An 18480-nucleotide genomic window follows, 5' to 3' on the forward strand; every position below is an offset into this window, starting at 1 on the left:
TATGACTAAAACTAAAATGGAATTTTAGTCAAAAGACTAAGACTAAACTAAATAAAAATTTGCTGTCAAAATTAACACATACATGTTTTTTTAATGGCATATGTCTTACTTTTTTACGACAAATATAGATTTTCTTATATATATTACATTATTATTCCACTCATGTGTATATCAGCATGTTTGCTAATGCAACTGTTTGTTTATACACAGTCTCTATTTAGCTATTTAGCTCTACTTAGCACTGTCACCTAACAGCAAGAAGGTCGCTGGTTCGTGTCCCGGCTGAGCCAGTTGGCATTTCTGTGTGGAGTTTGTATGTTCGTGTGGGTTTCGTCCGGGTGCTCTAGTTTCCCCCCAGTCCAAAGCCATGTGCTTGAGGTGAATTGAATAAACTAAATTGGCCATAGTGTATGTGTGTGTGTGAATGAGAGTGTATGGGTGTTTCCCCTGTTTATTTCCCCCCCAATTTCTGTTTAACAGAGAGCAGATTTGTTTCAACACATTTCTAAACATAATAGTCTTAATAACTCAATTCCAATAACTGATTTATTTTACCTTTGCCATGATGACAGTAAATAATATTTGACTAGATACTTTTCAAGACACTTCTATACAGCTTAAAGTGACATTTAAAGGCTCAACTAGGTTAATTAGGTTAACTAGGCAGGTTAGGGTAGTTAGGAAAGTTATTGTATAATGATGGTTAGTTCTGTAGACTATCGGGGAAAAATATAGCTTAAAGGGCTAATAATTTTGACCTTAAAATGGTTTTTAAAAAATAAAAACAAATTTTATAGTAGCTGAAAAAAACAAAACAAATAAGACTTTCTCCAGAAAAAAAAAATATTATCAGACATACTGTTAAAAATTCCTTGCTCTGTTAAATATCATTTGGGAAATATTTAAAAAAGAAAAAAAAATCAAAGGGGGGCTAATGATTCTAAACTTCAACTGTATGCTGTAATAGTTGGCAGTTCATTCCACTGTGGCAACCTCTGACAAAAATAAGAGACCAACCTGACGAAAAATAAATGAATGACCTCAGCCTAAATTGCAACATATTTGCAATATATGTGTTATGTTAATAGTGTTTATTAGAGCTATTGTTAATGCTGACCGCTATTCACTGCCATTATATTCAGTGGGCAAATTATTCATTGATGATCAAGGGGGTCAACTTTTTTGGTGATTTTAATTTGTGTAGTATACACTTCAGCCATTTATGCATTTATTTAAATTACATCTAATTGATTAATTACACATATTTAAGTTGTCAGTGTTTTGAGGGATACTGTATTTAATCTGATCTACAGTATCCTCTAATTAACTATTTCAGACGTTACTGTAGGTCAAACTATACAACCTATGCATCTAATTTGATTAATTAATTTGACTAATTTTACTTTCAGGCTATATGTAGATGCAAACACCTATTTTATGATTCACTTACGATGTCTATCGATGCTCTCGATGTGCTGGTTTCAGACTGTTGAATTAATTCTTTTCTCACATAGACTGATCACTGATAGGTGCAACTATGCATTCACAATGGGATGAACCATTATAGGGGTGGTCAAATGTATTTTTATTATCCATTGTTTTAATCATTAAAGTTATTTAAAGGCTCGTTTTGACATCCTTCTGTGGGGATCAAGCGTTAATTAGGGAGGTCGACCCCCCAAACCCCCATGTAATTTGCAGCCTGATAATTTTGGATAAATAATTAGGATTTATCTTGTAAGCAAGTATCCAACATTAGAACATGATGATTAAACAATGACTTCATTTTCAGGTCAATTAACTCTTTAAGCATTTCTTCTAGTGTCACTTAAAGGGTTAAAACAGCAAGCGAGACCTTTAGCGGCCTGCGAATGATAATTTTTTATGATTTAAAGAGCAGAACCCCAAAGCAAATGAACCTTTCCTCACCCCTTTCTCCCCTCCTTAAAAAACAGAGCAGCAAAGTGCATAACACTCGTTCGCTTCTCAGCCAGGCTTCTCAGACCAGAATTAATGCAAGCCAGGTGTTGCAGGCAAAGCATTCTGGGAAAGACTGTGTGGCATATCGCACACAACGAAGGGTGGCTTGCTAAATCCAACAGTGGCAAATAAGATAACGAGGTGCGTATGATTGAGTGTGTGTGTGAGTGTGTGAACGCTCGAAGGAGGACGTGTGACTGAGAGGCACAGAAAATTTGTCAGCGGGGGGAAAAACGAGTCAGACTTGGATGCCGGGTGGTATCTGGATCCCGATCTGGCACACATTCTCTGCTAGCTGCGCTACGGTTCACGTACAGGCTGCAGAAAATAATCTTTCTATAGTTGCATATCAAGGCCTGGCTCGCAGTCTTATTATTGCACTTGTTCAGGCCATTTAGCACCACAAAATGAGGCAAGGCAGCATAATGTGTGGTGACTTTATCTCAAGTGGGCCTCTCTCTCAAACACAGTCCCGGCTTTTGGCCCGTTTGCAGCTGCCCGATCGCCATTCCCAGCCCCGCAACCAAGATGATGATGCCAATTCTCAGAAAATGATTTTCTTAAGTGGAAACAACCCTGAGAAAATGCTCTTTTTTTGGTGGCACGAGGAAAGAAAATGTAACAATTTCGCTTAATCTTCCACCGGCAATTTCCTGCAATTAATACAATCGGTCTATTTTTGGGACTGATTTCTTGTGGTCTTGCGATTTGGCACAATGCAAAAATGTTGTCTTTACACAATGGCTCGTTATGTCTTCAGAAATGGCCTCGAGGTGTGTTTTCGCTGAACCCAATCTCCATGAACCTCACATTGAGGAAAAAAAAAAAACAGCAACAGCAGCAGCAAAGCTGTTAAATCTCTTCGATAAACGTCACTTTCAATTGCTCCAAGTGAGCTATAACAAATACTCAGGCGCAATATGCAAGTCCATAACGACTACAGGTTTTCGTTTTCCATTTAAAGAGGCCATTTTGATTCAGAACGTGGGCTTTATAAACATAGCCTTGCAATGTGATCAATTTCAGGGTTCAGTTTGATGGCAGTAAAGAGCAGAGGTCTACATTAAAAAGACCCGTGTTGCAGGCCAGAGCACATGTGTTCTTTCCTCCCAACCATTAGAACAATATCCTGTGTCATTAACTTCTGTTTATAGTAGCGGAGAGCAGTGTGATTAACTAGGAGAGAACTCCACTTCAGGCTAAGCCTCTATTGATGATCGAATCAGTCCAAAGACATCAGTCAAAAAGACATTAAAGGACAGGTTCTTCTACTGAAACACTGCTGGAGTAAATATTTGCCAAAGCCATTACTACATGTACACTGAAGTTCATGAAAGTGTATTTTGGAAATGTTGTTTTTTGTTATTGTTGTGTGCGAAAGGTTTGTGTTGGGAAAAAGGGATATACTTTTTATTATTTTTTAAATTTTTATTCTTTTTCTTTTCATTAAATGAATGTATTTATATTTGCTTACGGTGAAACTAACCAAACTTCTTCTCTTGAGTGTGATATGCCTTGTATACCAATGAAGCATCTTTGCAAAAGTAGATGAAGCTGATAGAAATGCAAAGACCTGATTGTCTAAAATTAACTTGCGCTCTGCCGCTAAACTTCCTGTGAGCAGAGCTAGGTTAAAACTGAACAGAAAATATTTGCAGTTGAAAAGTCTTATGCATTAATGTTGTGCAGAGAATTTGTAGGAAAAGAGGACGTATGTATGGGTGCGGCCAACAGAGGACTGGAGAATGATTGACAAGTGACAAATTCCACTAAACTCCACCTGTTGATATCAGCTGCGTATAAAAGCTCGAGTCAGGAAATGAAAATTGTTGCGCACCTCCTGAATGTAATTCTTGCATTGCATTAGGGATACCAGAATTCTGTGAATTAAATTATTCATTTGTATCCAATAAATGATTAATATGTTTGACATTGAAAAAAAACTCTCTCCTGACCGTTTTTATTGAACATGAAAATAATGTTGAAATTTTCCAACATTAGTTTACCTCAAAATGAAAGTTCCATGATCATTTATTCCCCCTCATGTTGATCTTATTTCCCCTCATGTTGATCTTATTTCCCCTCATGTTGATCTGATATTGGCATGTTTTTTCACAGGTGGTCATTACCGTTTTCATCTGGTATTAAAATTCATTCAAATGTGTCTCTTTTAACTATTTGGCTTTGGACTTTATTGAGAACATTCTGTCTTACTTTGCCACACTCTATAACTCTACATCAGGTACTACTAAATGAACATGGACACATGTAATGGGGTTATGGTTCGACATGGATTCTGTAGGACAGAAATAAGCAACAAATCTAAATTGCATGTTTTTTCTGTTTATTTTTAAGAGGCAGAAGTGTTTTGTTATTTCATGTAAAGGTGACAACTGACTTGCGTGCTCACAAGAGGAGACAGAATCTTATATTTCCCGTTTTTCTATGAAAATGCAGTTTTTAGAACATGAGAGATCATGCCAAGTCTCTATTTTAGAGGTCGCAACAGCGGAATAAACTGCAAACTGTTCTGGCATATGTATGCAGCGGATACCCATCCAGCTGCAACGCAGTACTGGGAAACACCCATACACATATACTCATTCACACACTACGGCAATTTAGTTCATCCAATTCACTTTTAGCGCATGTCTTTGGACTGTGGGGGGAAACCGGAGCACCCACAGAAAACAAACAATAACATAGGGAGAGCATGCAGACTCCACACAGAAACGACAACTGACCCAGCCAGGACTCGAACCAGCAACCTTCTTGCTGTGTGGCAACTGTGCTAAACCACTGAGCCAACATGCTGCCCCCATGCAAGACCATTTTACACTCAAATCTTCTGCAGCACCTCGCACGTTTTTAACTTTTAAGACGCAGCAGCCCTCATTACTGTCAGCTTCACAGCAGTGGACCAATCAGAAGAACTTGAAGTTGAGTCAAGCTTCTGTTTACTGAAGCAAGTTGGCATGACAACAGAAACATGGTGGAATCCCGTCTGTGTGTTATGAGATACAAAGATGCATTCTTTGTGAATGGCTGCTAAGTTTTTGCACTTCTGTGGTCTTGCAACGACTGAACCTTGAGCCCCGTACCTTGATGGTTTAGGACAAATACATGGAATGCAGACTAACCATATTCCGTACACAGCGTTGTTCCATACAGATTACCTTTTAACGCCAATCTTTGAATAAACTTATCTCTGAATAAACTTACGGGTTGTAGACAAGCTATATAGCTGTGTAATCTTACAGAGACCCTCCTAACAACTAAAACAGTCATCTGCAGGGATGTGATTGCTTTACTAGATAAACAGATTAGGACTTTCATTCACATATAAACAAATAATAAATTGAGATTTCTTTACGAACACTTTGAACAATGAGAGATTTTTGGGTCAGAATTTAAATTTTTACAGGTTTGGAACAGCATGAGGGTGAGTAACAGCCTCGAAACTCTGAACTGCAAACCTGACTGCTGAACCCTGAAATGTTCCTGATTTCATTTCAGAAATCTGTCTTAAGAAACAGCGTCAAGTTCAAGCTCCACAAGTAACAGCTTTCATTCACACATCCCACTGGACGCTTAAATAATCACTTGTTTGTAAATTCTGATCGAATGCTGAAGGAAATCTCATAACATTTCATAACTGACAGCTAGAGGGCAACCAAAACTAGCTGAAAGCCTTACGTCTGTGCGGGTCAAAACAATGCCTGAAAGGGAAAATCATATCAAGATGTCTGTAACTATTTAATGTGCCTCAACCTGAATGGATGTCAGGCATACAATTGTTTGAATTAGAGAAGCGTTTGCACTTTTGATATAATATTTACGATTAATTGCCAAGCCCAATTAGCAGGGTTCACGCAGCGAGGTCAAGACAACAACAGCCTTTTCGCAGTTTAAATTACCGCTGAGAGACGTGAGAGGAAAAAGCCATGTGTTTTAGCATCTCTGATTGGGAAAGCTGAAAGCAAACACATGCCAGAATGGTTTTTATCTATAAACATGGGTTCATTTTTCTCTTTCTGTCGCTGGAATAAAAAAAAAGAAATCTTCCGACACTGATTGCTTTCCTTTTGTAGATAAAACAAGCATCTGCCAAAAGACACTCAGTTTTACATGACTTTCGGCATCAAACAAATAAACAAGTTAGTGCTAATCAGAAACAGTGTTTCTTGTGTGCGCTCTAATGTTCTGATATCTGCACGGAAAATTGATTAGCAAGCAGTCCTCAGTAACAAAAGAGAGGCTTTTTCCTATGGAAGCCACTCCCGCCACTGAATTAAAAAAATAAATAAATAAAAATAAATAATAATAATAATAATTAATAAATAATAATAAATAAATATAATGTCCGATTTGCAAGTTATAAAGTCAGAATTCTGAGTTATAAATCAGAATTGCGAGTTATAAAGTCAGAATTCCGTTTTTTTATTTTTTTTATTTTGTATTTATTTTTTTATTCCGTGGTGGGAACGGGCTTTAATATTTTCCTGAGTGCAGGAGTGTCAAGAAAGCAAAGCAAAGAAAAGCAGGCACAGGTATTGAACCATTCCTCAATAATTCTTTCTGTTCTACAGGTTTCTGACATGGATGTGATCTGCTGAAGCACCTACATGTGAACAAACCAACACAATCTCATAGCAATTCGTAACTTTTTGATTTAGTGGCTAGTTCCTATGAATTGTACGATATTATTCATACAAGTTAGTACGATTTGCTTATCCCTAATGATAGTTGGGTTTAGGGGTGGGGTTGGGTGCCATGTCTCCTTTTTAAAATCATAAAAATGGGCTATATGCACACAGACTATTAATTTTAGTCGGCCAGCCTCAGCGTTTCCGGTGAACTGTCTTTTCATAATAAAATCGCAACGTTTATGGTCTGTTTTCTTAAAGAAATCTCATAGACATACGATATAAAGTGGATCTCAGACACGACAAGAAGCACTGAATTAAATTCCATGCCATGTCTGAATTAAATTCCCTGCCATGTCTTTAAAATATGATTTTTTTTTACCCCAGTATTTTCAATGGAGTTTCTGCGCTCACCTGCTGATCGTGACAGCGCTAGCTGTTACATGGTTTATTATCGCGTTTTACGCTTGAACAATTAAATGAATGCTTAAGCATATTTAACTCGATGCTGTAAAAGGAACATTAACCTTTCACCGGAAGTTCATGGTTGGCTAAAAACACTAGCTGTGCATATACCCCATTAGCCACTAAACTGACAAAACATAAAATAATTATGTTTCTTCGTGAGATCAGGCAGGAATGAACAACAAGCTCCAGCTCATGGTTTCTCTCTCCTTTGTATCCTTTACATGGCATCATCATGCATCAGAATAACAAATCTCTTTTTTTGCTCTTCTTAACATGCCTATGAAGTTAGTTGCCGGTCCTGCAGCACAAGCAACCACCAAAGCATGATGCTTGAAACATTGAGGGAATGTGTGTGAATTGATAAAACATACACTTGTCAACATTTGAAGTGGATCTCCATTTGCTTCAAAGTTGTCCTAAAATCATTCATTGTTGACTTGGGACAACCTTTTTTGATCCACTTCATATGTTGGCTACCTGGAAAAATTTTTATATAAAAAAATAAATGTTATATTAAAATAGATAAATTACATGATTTAACTACTACTACTAATGCTACTACTACTAATAATAATATTGATTCTGTAACTTATGTTCATGAATGGTTAACTGAATCAATAAATATTTTTTATGATTATAGAAATAATGAAATTATTTTATAAAACTTTTAGAATTTGTGGCAAATGGGAATAAATAATGTAATGTGCATTTATATAGCGCATTTATCGTGTATGGAAATATATACCCAAAACGCTTCACTTTTCCACACCACCACCAGTATGCAGCATTCACTTGGATGATGCGACAGCAGCAACAGGACAACATCGGCAGTGCGCTCATCACACACCAGCTATTAGTAGAGTGGAGAGACAGCGATAAGCCAATTTGCTGACCAATGGAGGGAATTTGGCCAGGACACCGGGGTTACATCAATACTCTTTATGAGAAGTGTCATGGGATTGATAATGACCACAGAGAGTCAGGACCTTGGTTTAATGTCCCATCTGAAAGACAACGCTCACTGACAGTATAGTGTCCACTTCATTATACTGGGGCATTAGGACTGAGTCCTCATGAGTGGTTGAGTGGCCCCTGCTGGCCTCACTAACATGTCATCCAACAGCAACCTGGTTTTCCCATGTGGCCTCCCATCCAGGTACTAACCAGGCTCAGCCCTGCTTAGCTAAATATAAATGTTTTAATATTTTAATATATAAATAAGTTCAAATTGTAATTTTTTTTAATGTATGGCAAATAGATATAATAACTGTTACGTTATGTAAAGTAATATTAATATTAATGTGATCAAAATTATGACAACATAACATTAATAACAAAAATTACATAAAATTGTCTAATAGTTGTGTTCAGTAAATGTATAATATAATATAATATAATATAATATAATATAATATAATATAATATAATATAATATAATATAATATAATATAATATAATATAATATAATATGATATAATATAATATAATATAATTTTTTTCTTTATTTTTATATTCACTGTAAAAGGCTTCATTAAAACACGTTTATGTTCTGGAGTTTTTCCTTTCCAAAACAGTTCACTTAGAGCGTCCACATGTGTGCCAGGCTTTGACCTGCTGTCAGAGATGCCGTGACCAAATGAAAAGACGTCTGTCCAGCTCTACTATCCAACCCAAAGTGACTTCATCTGCATGACTCAAGTAGTTCAGGAATCGAAAGGCCTAATCTTATCAGCACAGCATGTGGTTTAAGGAAATCGATGGCTGACCTCAGGAAAGCATTATGAGCGAGCGGTAAATGGGCTTCTCTGCGAAGCCTCTTTTTCTGCTCTGAACCTTCTCATCTTTCAAGGGATCAACAATTAATAATTGCCTTCTCTGCTGCTCCTTAGTCTCATCCACTGACCCCAAAACAGTCCAGATAAAGAGATAGACAGCATGTTTATGTGCATAGCAGTATGATGATAATTTACAAAAATCAGCTTATTGAAAAGAAACTCTTGTCGTGCAAATCAATAACTTGGCAATGCAAATAAACTGTGTAAAATACATTATTAATAAATCATTTTTTTACCCTTTAGTAAAGTCAAAACAATTAGTATTTATGAGTATTTTGGTATTTATATATAATATATAATACAATATACATTATAACTAAGGATTTATGTCAGTTGTCATGTTCCATAAATCGTTAAAAATCAAAAAGTATTGCATATCTACTTCTGCTGCATGACAAAATACTTTTTTTATAAGTGGAAGGGTCAAGAAAGTGTCTGAGTTTGTTGTATATTTCCTCTTCTCTTACATCTCATTCTGTAAAAAATAAAAATCAAACTAAAAATATTTAAAATAAATTTTTGAAATCTAAAATATATTTAATCTCACCCTTTGTATAACAAGAAAATACATTTTCAACAGTATTGTAAGTAAGGGGCAAAAATCTAGCTCTGACTATTAGTTTACTCCTCAAACACACTTAAAAAAATAATAATTTTAAGGGTTTTTTTTTTCGGCAGCTAAAGTGGAAAGGTGAAAAGTAAAAAATGGCCATTAATCTACAGAAGGGTGATGCAGTGGCGCAGTAGGTAGTGCTGTTGCCTCACAGCAAGAAGGTCGCTGGGTTGCTGGTTCGAGCCTCGGCTCAGTTGGCGTTTCTGTGTGGAGTTTGCATGTTCTCCCTGCGTTCGCATGGGTTTCCTCCGGGTGTTCCGGTTTCCCCCACAGTCCAAAGACATGCGGTACAGGTGAATTGGGTAGGCTAAATTGTCCGTAGTGTATGAGTGTGTGTGGATGTTTCCCAGAGATGGGTTGTGGCTAGAAGGGCATCCGCTGCATAAAAACGTGCTGGATAAGTTGGCGGTTCATTCCGCTGTTCATTCCGACCAATTAAGAGACTAAGCCGACAAGAATACGAATGAATGAAATGACAGAAATTTACTGTAAAATAACAGACATTAAATTACAGAAATTGAACAGAAATATAAATTTAAGGAAATCGCTGACTAAAACCAGAAATTGGAGGCAAATTAGTGCTAGTTCATGTGAGTGACTATTACACAGTGTGTACGTTTACATGGACACCAATAATGCAATTTTAATACAATTAAGACTCTGATTAAGAGTCTACTATGTAAACAGCAAATTTTTATTAATTTAATCTGATAAAGGTCATTATCAGAAAAAGCCCAAAAAAATTGGATTAAGACATGAGGAGTTTGCTGGTTTTATTGAAGTGCAGTACAGACATGTAAACACCGCAATCAAACTATTACCATTGTGTAGGATTTTTGACGAATTTTGCAACAGGATAGTCTATACACACAAGGATGTTTGACACTATATGCCTACAGAGTAGGGTTGGGCATCTAAGCTATAATGCCGATCCGATACGCATCTCGATACAAAGAATACGATCCGATATATTAGCGATACATTTGTGACATATTGCGATGCGACACGATACGATTCACACCCATATCACGATACGATGCGATATTTCAGCACTAACTAATTAGATCAAGTTTATGAAATGATGTGAAAGAGGATGCTGTGCCATTGAATGAGTTTGATTATTTATTAACCAAGCAAAACCAAGACTTTTTTACAAACTGGCTCTTCTCTCAGAGCCAGAGTGTCAGTTTACAGTAGAGGGCCATTTTAGAACATATAGCACATATTATTTAAGTATTTTCAAGATAAACAGAATGTATAAGTGCAATATATATTAAAAAATATATATATTTGCACTCTTTCAACATAAATAAATTTAGCATTGCACAACAAGAATTGTGATTTAACTTTTCAACTATGAAAACAAGTTTTACAAAGATATATTTTGCCACTGATTATTCAAAACTTAAGGTGGTGAACTAGCAGTGTTATGCTGCGTTGAAACATCACTGTCACTGTAAACAACAGGCTAATAAAAATATAACAAACCAGCAATCTTCTTGCTGTGAGGTGGTCAAACTACCCACTGTGCCACCGTGACACCCAATTATTTTTATCATTATTATTATTAATATTATTATTATTAAATAAAAATTAACAGGAGGAGGTGTTTAAAACCTTCGTTCTCCGTGACACTAGGCTGAATATCTTTGCAGATGAACAATGCAATAACATTCGTTATTGGCGTAGAGCGAGCAGAACTGTTGCGCATGGAAAAAAAAACTTTCAATGCTTTTCTCACCACTTTTGGAGCTGGTCGAAGCAGTGCGAAAGCCGGGGATGCAGAAACACTAGAAGATGCTTTCACAACAACACCGTGGCGCCGCTTCAAGTGAGATATCAGATTAGTCGTACTGCCCGCGTATTTTACAGATGCGCGGCACATTTTGCAAATTGCATCTGTCCTGTCATGTCGTCCATCCTTAAATCCATAATGTTGCCATACTTTAGATTTAAAACTCAGTGGGGAATAAAATGTTTGTTTTGCTTCTCGCGCTTTCTGAGGGCGCTCCACTAGCTTCATCCGCACACCTGATACACTGAGTTGTAGTGTGTGCACATCCGCAAATCCGTTGCTAAGGCTTACTTTATGTAGGTCGATTAAATTATGCGCCAAAAACAGGTTGACAACACTTGTTAATAAATAAAAAATACATTCTATATTAAAAATATAAGCTGTATCTCGGAAAAACCGATGCATCTCGCAAAAACCGATGCATCTCGATTTGCTTCCAAAATTTCATTCATCCTCTGCTGCTCAACCGATGCACTCGCATCGTGCACGCGCATGACCGCGTATCGATACATATCGGTTAATCTTCCCATCCCTACTACAGAGACAGTGAAGGACCATAGACACCTGCGTTGCGAAATGCGGAGGTTATTTTTCCCATACGGCGTGCGGTATCAAATTCCAATAAAACAACACTCTTCCAGCAGTTCCTCACATCCACTATCTCGTTTGTCACAGAGGGCATGCATGAAATGTTACTGAATGAATGTGAAAGTGCCAAACGGCAGTTAAAGTCAACTAATTAAAAATGAAACACTCGAAATTACATGAAACTTTGGAGGAAATGTGGATAACGCGATTACACAATGAGGTTAATCGCATTATGTACTATAACATGTAAAACTGGATCATAAAAGAAATATTTAAAAAGCAACTCATGTAAACACCTTCATCATATTATTTTCTTATTCAGATTAAGGAAATAGTTTGATTACTGATGTCTATTTAAACAGTCAGTGCGAATAAAAAACGTTATCAGTCGGCGACAATATCCAAGTGGTCAGAGCGCTGATACATAACACTGAGGTGTTACTGGCGACACAAGTTCGGAAAAAAAAGATGTGTCGCAGACACCTGTGAAATATTTGACATGCAAATATCTGAACATGTCGGCGATTTAAATCCATGTTCTGTAAATGAAAAACACATCAGTGATGACCATCAGCCAACGATAGAACAAGATACAGGTCAGTAAAGAGTTCGGGAAGGAGTTAATGACCCCTTTATCAGATTAAATAAGCTTTACAATAGCATTAAACAGTTACAACGAATATTTGCTTTATTAGCAGCAGCAAATGCTAAATTATTTATTGACCTCCACCTACTGTTTCTGTCTTTACACAGCTCTGTAGCTTCATAAACATTTCCTCCTCCATTTTCCTTTTCTTTTCGCCCTTTCACTGTAAATCATCGTGAGCGCACACGCATGGAAATTGGCAGATTATTTAAAATGTTTATTGCGCAATTTCCAATCTCGCACACCATCTTGAGCCATCTTATTACATCTAGCATGCATTTGTGAGCCAGAGGTGTCGGTAACTGTTTAGTGCATTCATGCAGTGTGTATCCTCCTGTCACAGATCCATCATGCAGTATGAACAGCAGCAACTAAACGCTACCATAGAGAGTCATGCTGTGTAAAAACGGCAAGATGACGATTACGAGAATTGTGTAGTGTGAGCTTGACCTACTGTAAGCTGGTTAGGTCTAATAAAATCAAAAACAATAAAACAGATGAATGCATTTACATGAGCATATGCATTGTCAGCTTATTAAGCATACTCAAGTTAACTGAAAGCCTGTGTAAAAGTTCAATGTTTGTTTTCCAAGCACCAATACTTTGTTTCTATTGGAAGTAGATCAACATACTGAAATAAAACTCCTTATTATATATATAAAACAACTTCCGGTTCACGCAAATTTAAGATTTTTGATTACCTTAATCCAGCTAGAGTCATATTTAAAGTAAATAAGTCATCCCTCAAAGTAAATCTAATTGAGGAGTTTTTCCGATTTAGTCAGATTATAGATAGACATGTTCATTTCATCATACTATTACTATTGTGCAGGACTTTTTGTTTTTGCCGATTTTGTAACAGGATAAACACATGTGGTAGTGATCAACTGTCTGAAGGCAAACGAAAGAGCAGCTTTGAGCAGGTTGTTTGTTTGCTTATATAGAATGACAAATAATTAAGTGCACTTAGAGCTTTTCTAAAATGAAAAAGAAACACTTCAGTATGGTACTATAACAGAGATGAACTGTATGTTGATGTTGATGTGCAATACTGGAGGGAACATCAGATGGAATCTAGAAACAGGATCATTCTAAATCTCATGTAAGCACAAATACAATATGATCTTAATCACAATCAGGTAAATACTTTAATTTGACTACTGATGTCCATGAGGAGTCTACAAGGAGTCTTGTGATGCTTAAGCTGGCGTTTTGGTTGGTCCATCATTTTCATAAAGACACCAAGCGCAGAGTCATTATTTGTGAGTGAAGGAGAGGACCACTGGCGCCAGCGAGATTTGATTTCAGTGGCAGAAATTGGATTAGCAGCCATTAAGGGCCTCCTAACACGTACATTTATAATGCTGTGAAGAGCTGCGTAGCTGTGGACAATGTGTCTGGAAGGAGATCCAGTGGAGCTGGAAAGTCAGCACATGCGTCACTTTTACACACTGTGTTTCAGCGCAAAGCCCTGCGTTATTCACCACCACATAAAGTCCAGTTTTACTGGTCTCTTAACACCTGGTTTCTGTACAAATTAGCATAATTGTGTACTACGGCTTTTGACTCAAAGGTCAGAATTAATTTCCTGATGCAATTCACGTTGTAATTGGCAGAACAAGTATTTAGTAATCATAGCAGTAGTTATTCGTCAGATGCTAGGAGATGAGAAATGAAGATAAAAAGATATATATTATCTTCATATTATCAGAACATTTGCCTGCACGTTATTTTGTTTTAATTTTCTTTTTTTTAATGTAGTTCTTTAGTTTATTTATTAAAACATTGCTAACATATTTACATATATGTTAATATACAAGTATTTGTAAGTAATATATAAAAAGACTATATATATATATATATATATATATATATATATACACACACACACACACACACTGGCCACTTTAATAGGTACACTTGTCCAACTGCTTGTTAATGCAAATTTCTTATCAGCTAATCACATGTCAGCAACTCAAACAATGCATTTACAGTAGGCATGTAGACATGATCAAATACATTTAATCATTGCATTGTCCAGTGCTCTGCAGTTCACACCGAGCTTTAGAATGGGGGAAGAAAGGTGATTTAAGTGACTTTGAATGTGGCATGGTTTTTGGTGCCAGATGGGCTGGTCTGAGTATTTCAGACACTGTTGATGTACTGGGATTTTCTCGCTCTAGTGTTTACAGAGAATGGCCCAAAAAAGAGAAAATATCCAGTGAGCGGCAGTTCTGTGGCCAGACTGATTCCAGCTGATAGAAAAGCAACAGTAACTCAAATAACCACTCGTTACAACTGAGGTATGCAGAAGAGCATCTCTGACTTATCGAACCTTAAGGTGGATGGGCTACAGCACCAACAGACCACACCGGGTGCCACTCCTGTCAGCTAAAAACAGTAAACTGAGGCCACAATCGGCACAGGCTCACCAAAATTGGACAATAGAATATTGGAAAAACGTTGCCTGGTCTGATGAGTCTCGATTTCTGCTATGACATTCGGATAGTAGGGTCAGAATTTGGCAACATTATGAAAGCATGGATCCATCCTGCCCGATTATCTCCAGTACCTGGATTAAGGCAGTTCTGAAGGCAAAAGATGTACCTAATAAAGTGGCCGGTTAGTGTATATAATATAATGTAGGTAATTCAAAAATATTTACATAAACAAATTACATGAATGCAATGTAATTTTATGTATAATAATATAATATAATATAATATAATTATAATATAATATAATATAATATAATGTAATATAATATAATATAATATAATATAATATAATATAATATAATATAATATAATTTATTATAATATAATATAATATCATATAATATAATATAATAGGCAGTAGGTAACGCTGTCGCCTCACAGCAAGAAGGTTGCTGGTTCAAGCCTCGGCTGGGTCAGTTGGCTTCTCTGTGAGGAGTTTGCATGTTCTCCCTGCGTTCGCGTGGGATTTCTCCGGGTGCTCCGGTTTCCCCCACAGTTCAAACACATACTGTACAGGTGAATTGGGTAGGCTAAATTTTCCGTAGTGTATGAGTGTGAGTGGATGTTCCCCAGGGATGGGTTGTGGCTGAAAGGGCATCCACTGCATAAAAAACATGCTGGAAAAGTTGGCGGTTCATTCCTCTGTGGCGACCCCGGATTAATAAAGGGACTAAGCCAAAAAGAAAATGAATGATTAATATAATATAATATAATATATTATAATATAATATAATATAATATAATATAATATAATATAATATAATATAATATAATATAATATAATATAATATAATATAATATAATATAATAAAATATAATATAATATAATAATTTCTTTAACAGACAGTACAGAATGGTAAAAAAATATGTATATATTATTCTGCCACAGCATGAATCAAGAAAAAGTAACACAAATCAAATCCATAGTAAAACAAGTCTAGGATATCTATGATAAATTATAACATATTTACAAATTTAAAAACAATTATGTCAATAATTATAGTTAAATACTGCCATCTAAGAAGTTAGTATAACTTCAATAATTTTTGTGTGGACAATGCACAGTTTCACAGTTCTGTATTAATACACTCTTTAATTTACCAAAGATAATAATATATCCTGAGTTGGACCTTGTACTCAGTTTGATCATAACTGTCACTTCTGAATAGATTACCATTACCCAAAAAAGAGGAGCATATTTTCTTTGTTTTGGTTTAGTTTTTAATATATAAAATTAAAACAAACTAAAATCTATTAGCATCAATACAATTCAATGTTTTTTTTTTTAAAGAAGTTTGTCTTGTAACTTATTTCTTAAGGTAGCCAATACAGTAAAGTTAAACAACACGAATATACAATTAGCTCATAGTTTAAGGTCCAGTTTCAAAACAACACTGTTTCCCCAACACTGCCCTAAAAAAATACAACCTCTAATAGTTTGAAGTCCATCATGTTAAGCGGCTGACAAGAAGCTTCTCTGCACAGTGTCATTCAGACTAACAAGGTTACAGTGGATCAAACCTCTCTCTCTCTCTCTCTCTCTCAGGCTCTGCTTACTATCAGGAGAAATGATTTAAAACACATGCATTCCACATTCAAAGCTAATGTTAAGATCAGCTGGTTCATTATTGTCTTAGTTGTGTGTGAAGACAGAAGTGTAGAAGGGATTAAAGAGCAGGTGAGTCGACTTTGAAGATGATATGTCAAAGTAATCATCATTTCCAGTGCAAAAACATGCCTGACCGGTGCAGAGATTAATTTGGTGGTTAATATTGTACTGTCTTCAGGTCATGAGCCAGAGAAAAAGCAACTAGAAAAGTTTGAACGCATTATCTTTAATGACATGAAAAATATTTTCATTTTTATTGATAATACATTTTGTATCTGATTCAATCTGCTTTCAATTCAACTCACGTATATTTTTTATAGCAATTTATAAATAGATTGTGTCAAACCAGCTTAACACAGAAGTTTGAGTAGATTGAAACTGTGTCAGTCAAGTTTTCAGAGTTGAAGTTCAGTTTAGTTCAATTCAGTTTGGTTTAAATTTCATAGCTGAAAGTCCAAACACTGAAGATCAAATTCAATCTACTTGAACTGTAAGTCTACTCATGTATTTAATCAAACAATAAGGATGTTTTTTTATAAATGTAAATGAAAGGTAACAGTATTTTGAAGTCAGCTACTGATGTAGAGCACTCGCGTTTGAGTCTGATTAAGCACGGTTTCACAAAAGAGATAAAAGCAATGTAAAATCAAGGTAAACTAATGCACTTTTCTCTTACGCTTGCTTCTGTATTCACTATTGGTTGGGTTTAAAGAGGGATTTCGGTCAGTGGTTCATTAGGTGATCTGTACCAGCCCCAGCTTCTTATGGACATGTAAAAGAAGGATTTGTATCTGAAACACTCAACAAAATCTAATCTAAGGTTGCATTTACACTGCAGATCTTAATTGTCAATTCCATTTTTGTGACTGTATCCGATTTTTTTGACGACTCGCTGACATCGTCTTTTAAAAGTGACTCATGATGTCTAATTGTCTGCATTTACACTGCACACAGCAAAAATGCAATGACAAGAAAAAAAATAAGCGGGTGCTGACTGACAGCTGATAATAAAAGAGCGCTCTTTTCTCTTTTCCTCTATTTAATCTGTTTGCAGGGTTTAATTCTTTTAATTCTTTTTGACAAGTTGTTCATCTTTAATCTATGACAGTTAAGTTCTCATGCGGCCATTTTCATTTAATCTAGACTTTTTAAACCAGTAGGCATGATTTATGCACATGATGTATGCAGTAGTTTTCATTTTTTTAAATCATTTTATTTATTAATTTTGACAAATTACAGTAAAAAAAAAGAAATGACAAAAACAATTATATTTTAAAAAGTATAAATGGTAGCACATACAATAAAATAAAATAAAATAACAAACAAAAAAACATACCAACAACTAAAAAGGTAAATAATAATGTGGCTCAACAAAAACTACAATTGTACAATCTCTATCACTTTAGTTTATATTCGACAATAAAACAAGTTCTTGAATATATTTCCTAAATGGGCCCCACATTTTCTTAAACTGGTTAGATGAACCTTTAGATAAAGAAGAGGACATCACAGATACACTGTGATGGGGTTGAAGGTTTCTACCTTCCACCTATCATTCCACATAAGCGATATTAATCATTTGGCAAGGAGCACAATAAAAGGTATGCAATCAGATTTTTAGTAGTTTTATAGTTTATAGACTCTGTAGAAGTCTGTTCTGAAACAAAAGTGTCAGAGTAGCTGTCATTCACAACAGTTTTTAATGATTGGTGACTTTCATTGACAGGTGAAAAGCTGATTTACTTGGTTATACTGTAGACACAAGGACACAGATATGATTCATTCATTTTCTTTTTGGCTTA

General features: G+C 35.8%; 1 protein-coding gene across 2 annotated transcripts in view; it reads right to left on the bottom strand.

Moving 5' to 3' along the window:
• rspo2 (R-spondin 2) overlaps positions 1 to 18480 on the bottom strand; it is a 100520-nt gene that overhangs the window by 1894 nt on the left and 80146 nt on the right.

The sequence above is a fragment of the Danio rerio genome, chromosome 16 (genome assembly GCF_052040795.2).
Source record: "Danio rerio strain M-AB ecotype USA chromosome 16, GRCz13ab, whole genome shotgun sequence".
Taxonomy (NCBI): Eukaryota; Metazoa; Chordata; class Actinopteri; order Cypriniformes; family Danionidae; genus Danio; species Danio rerio.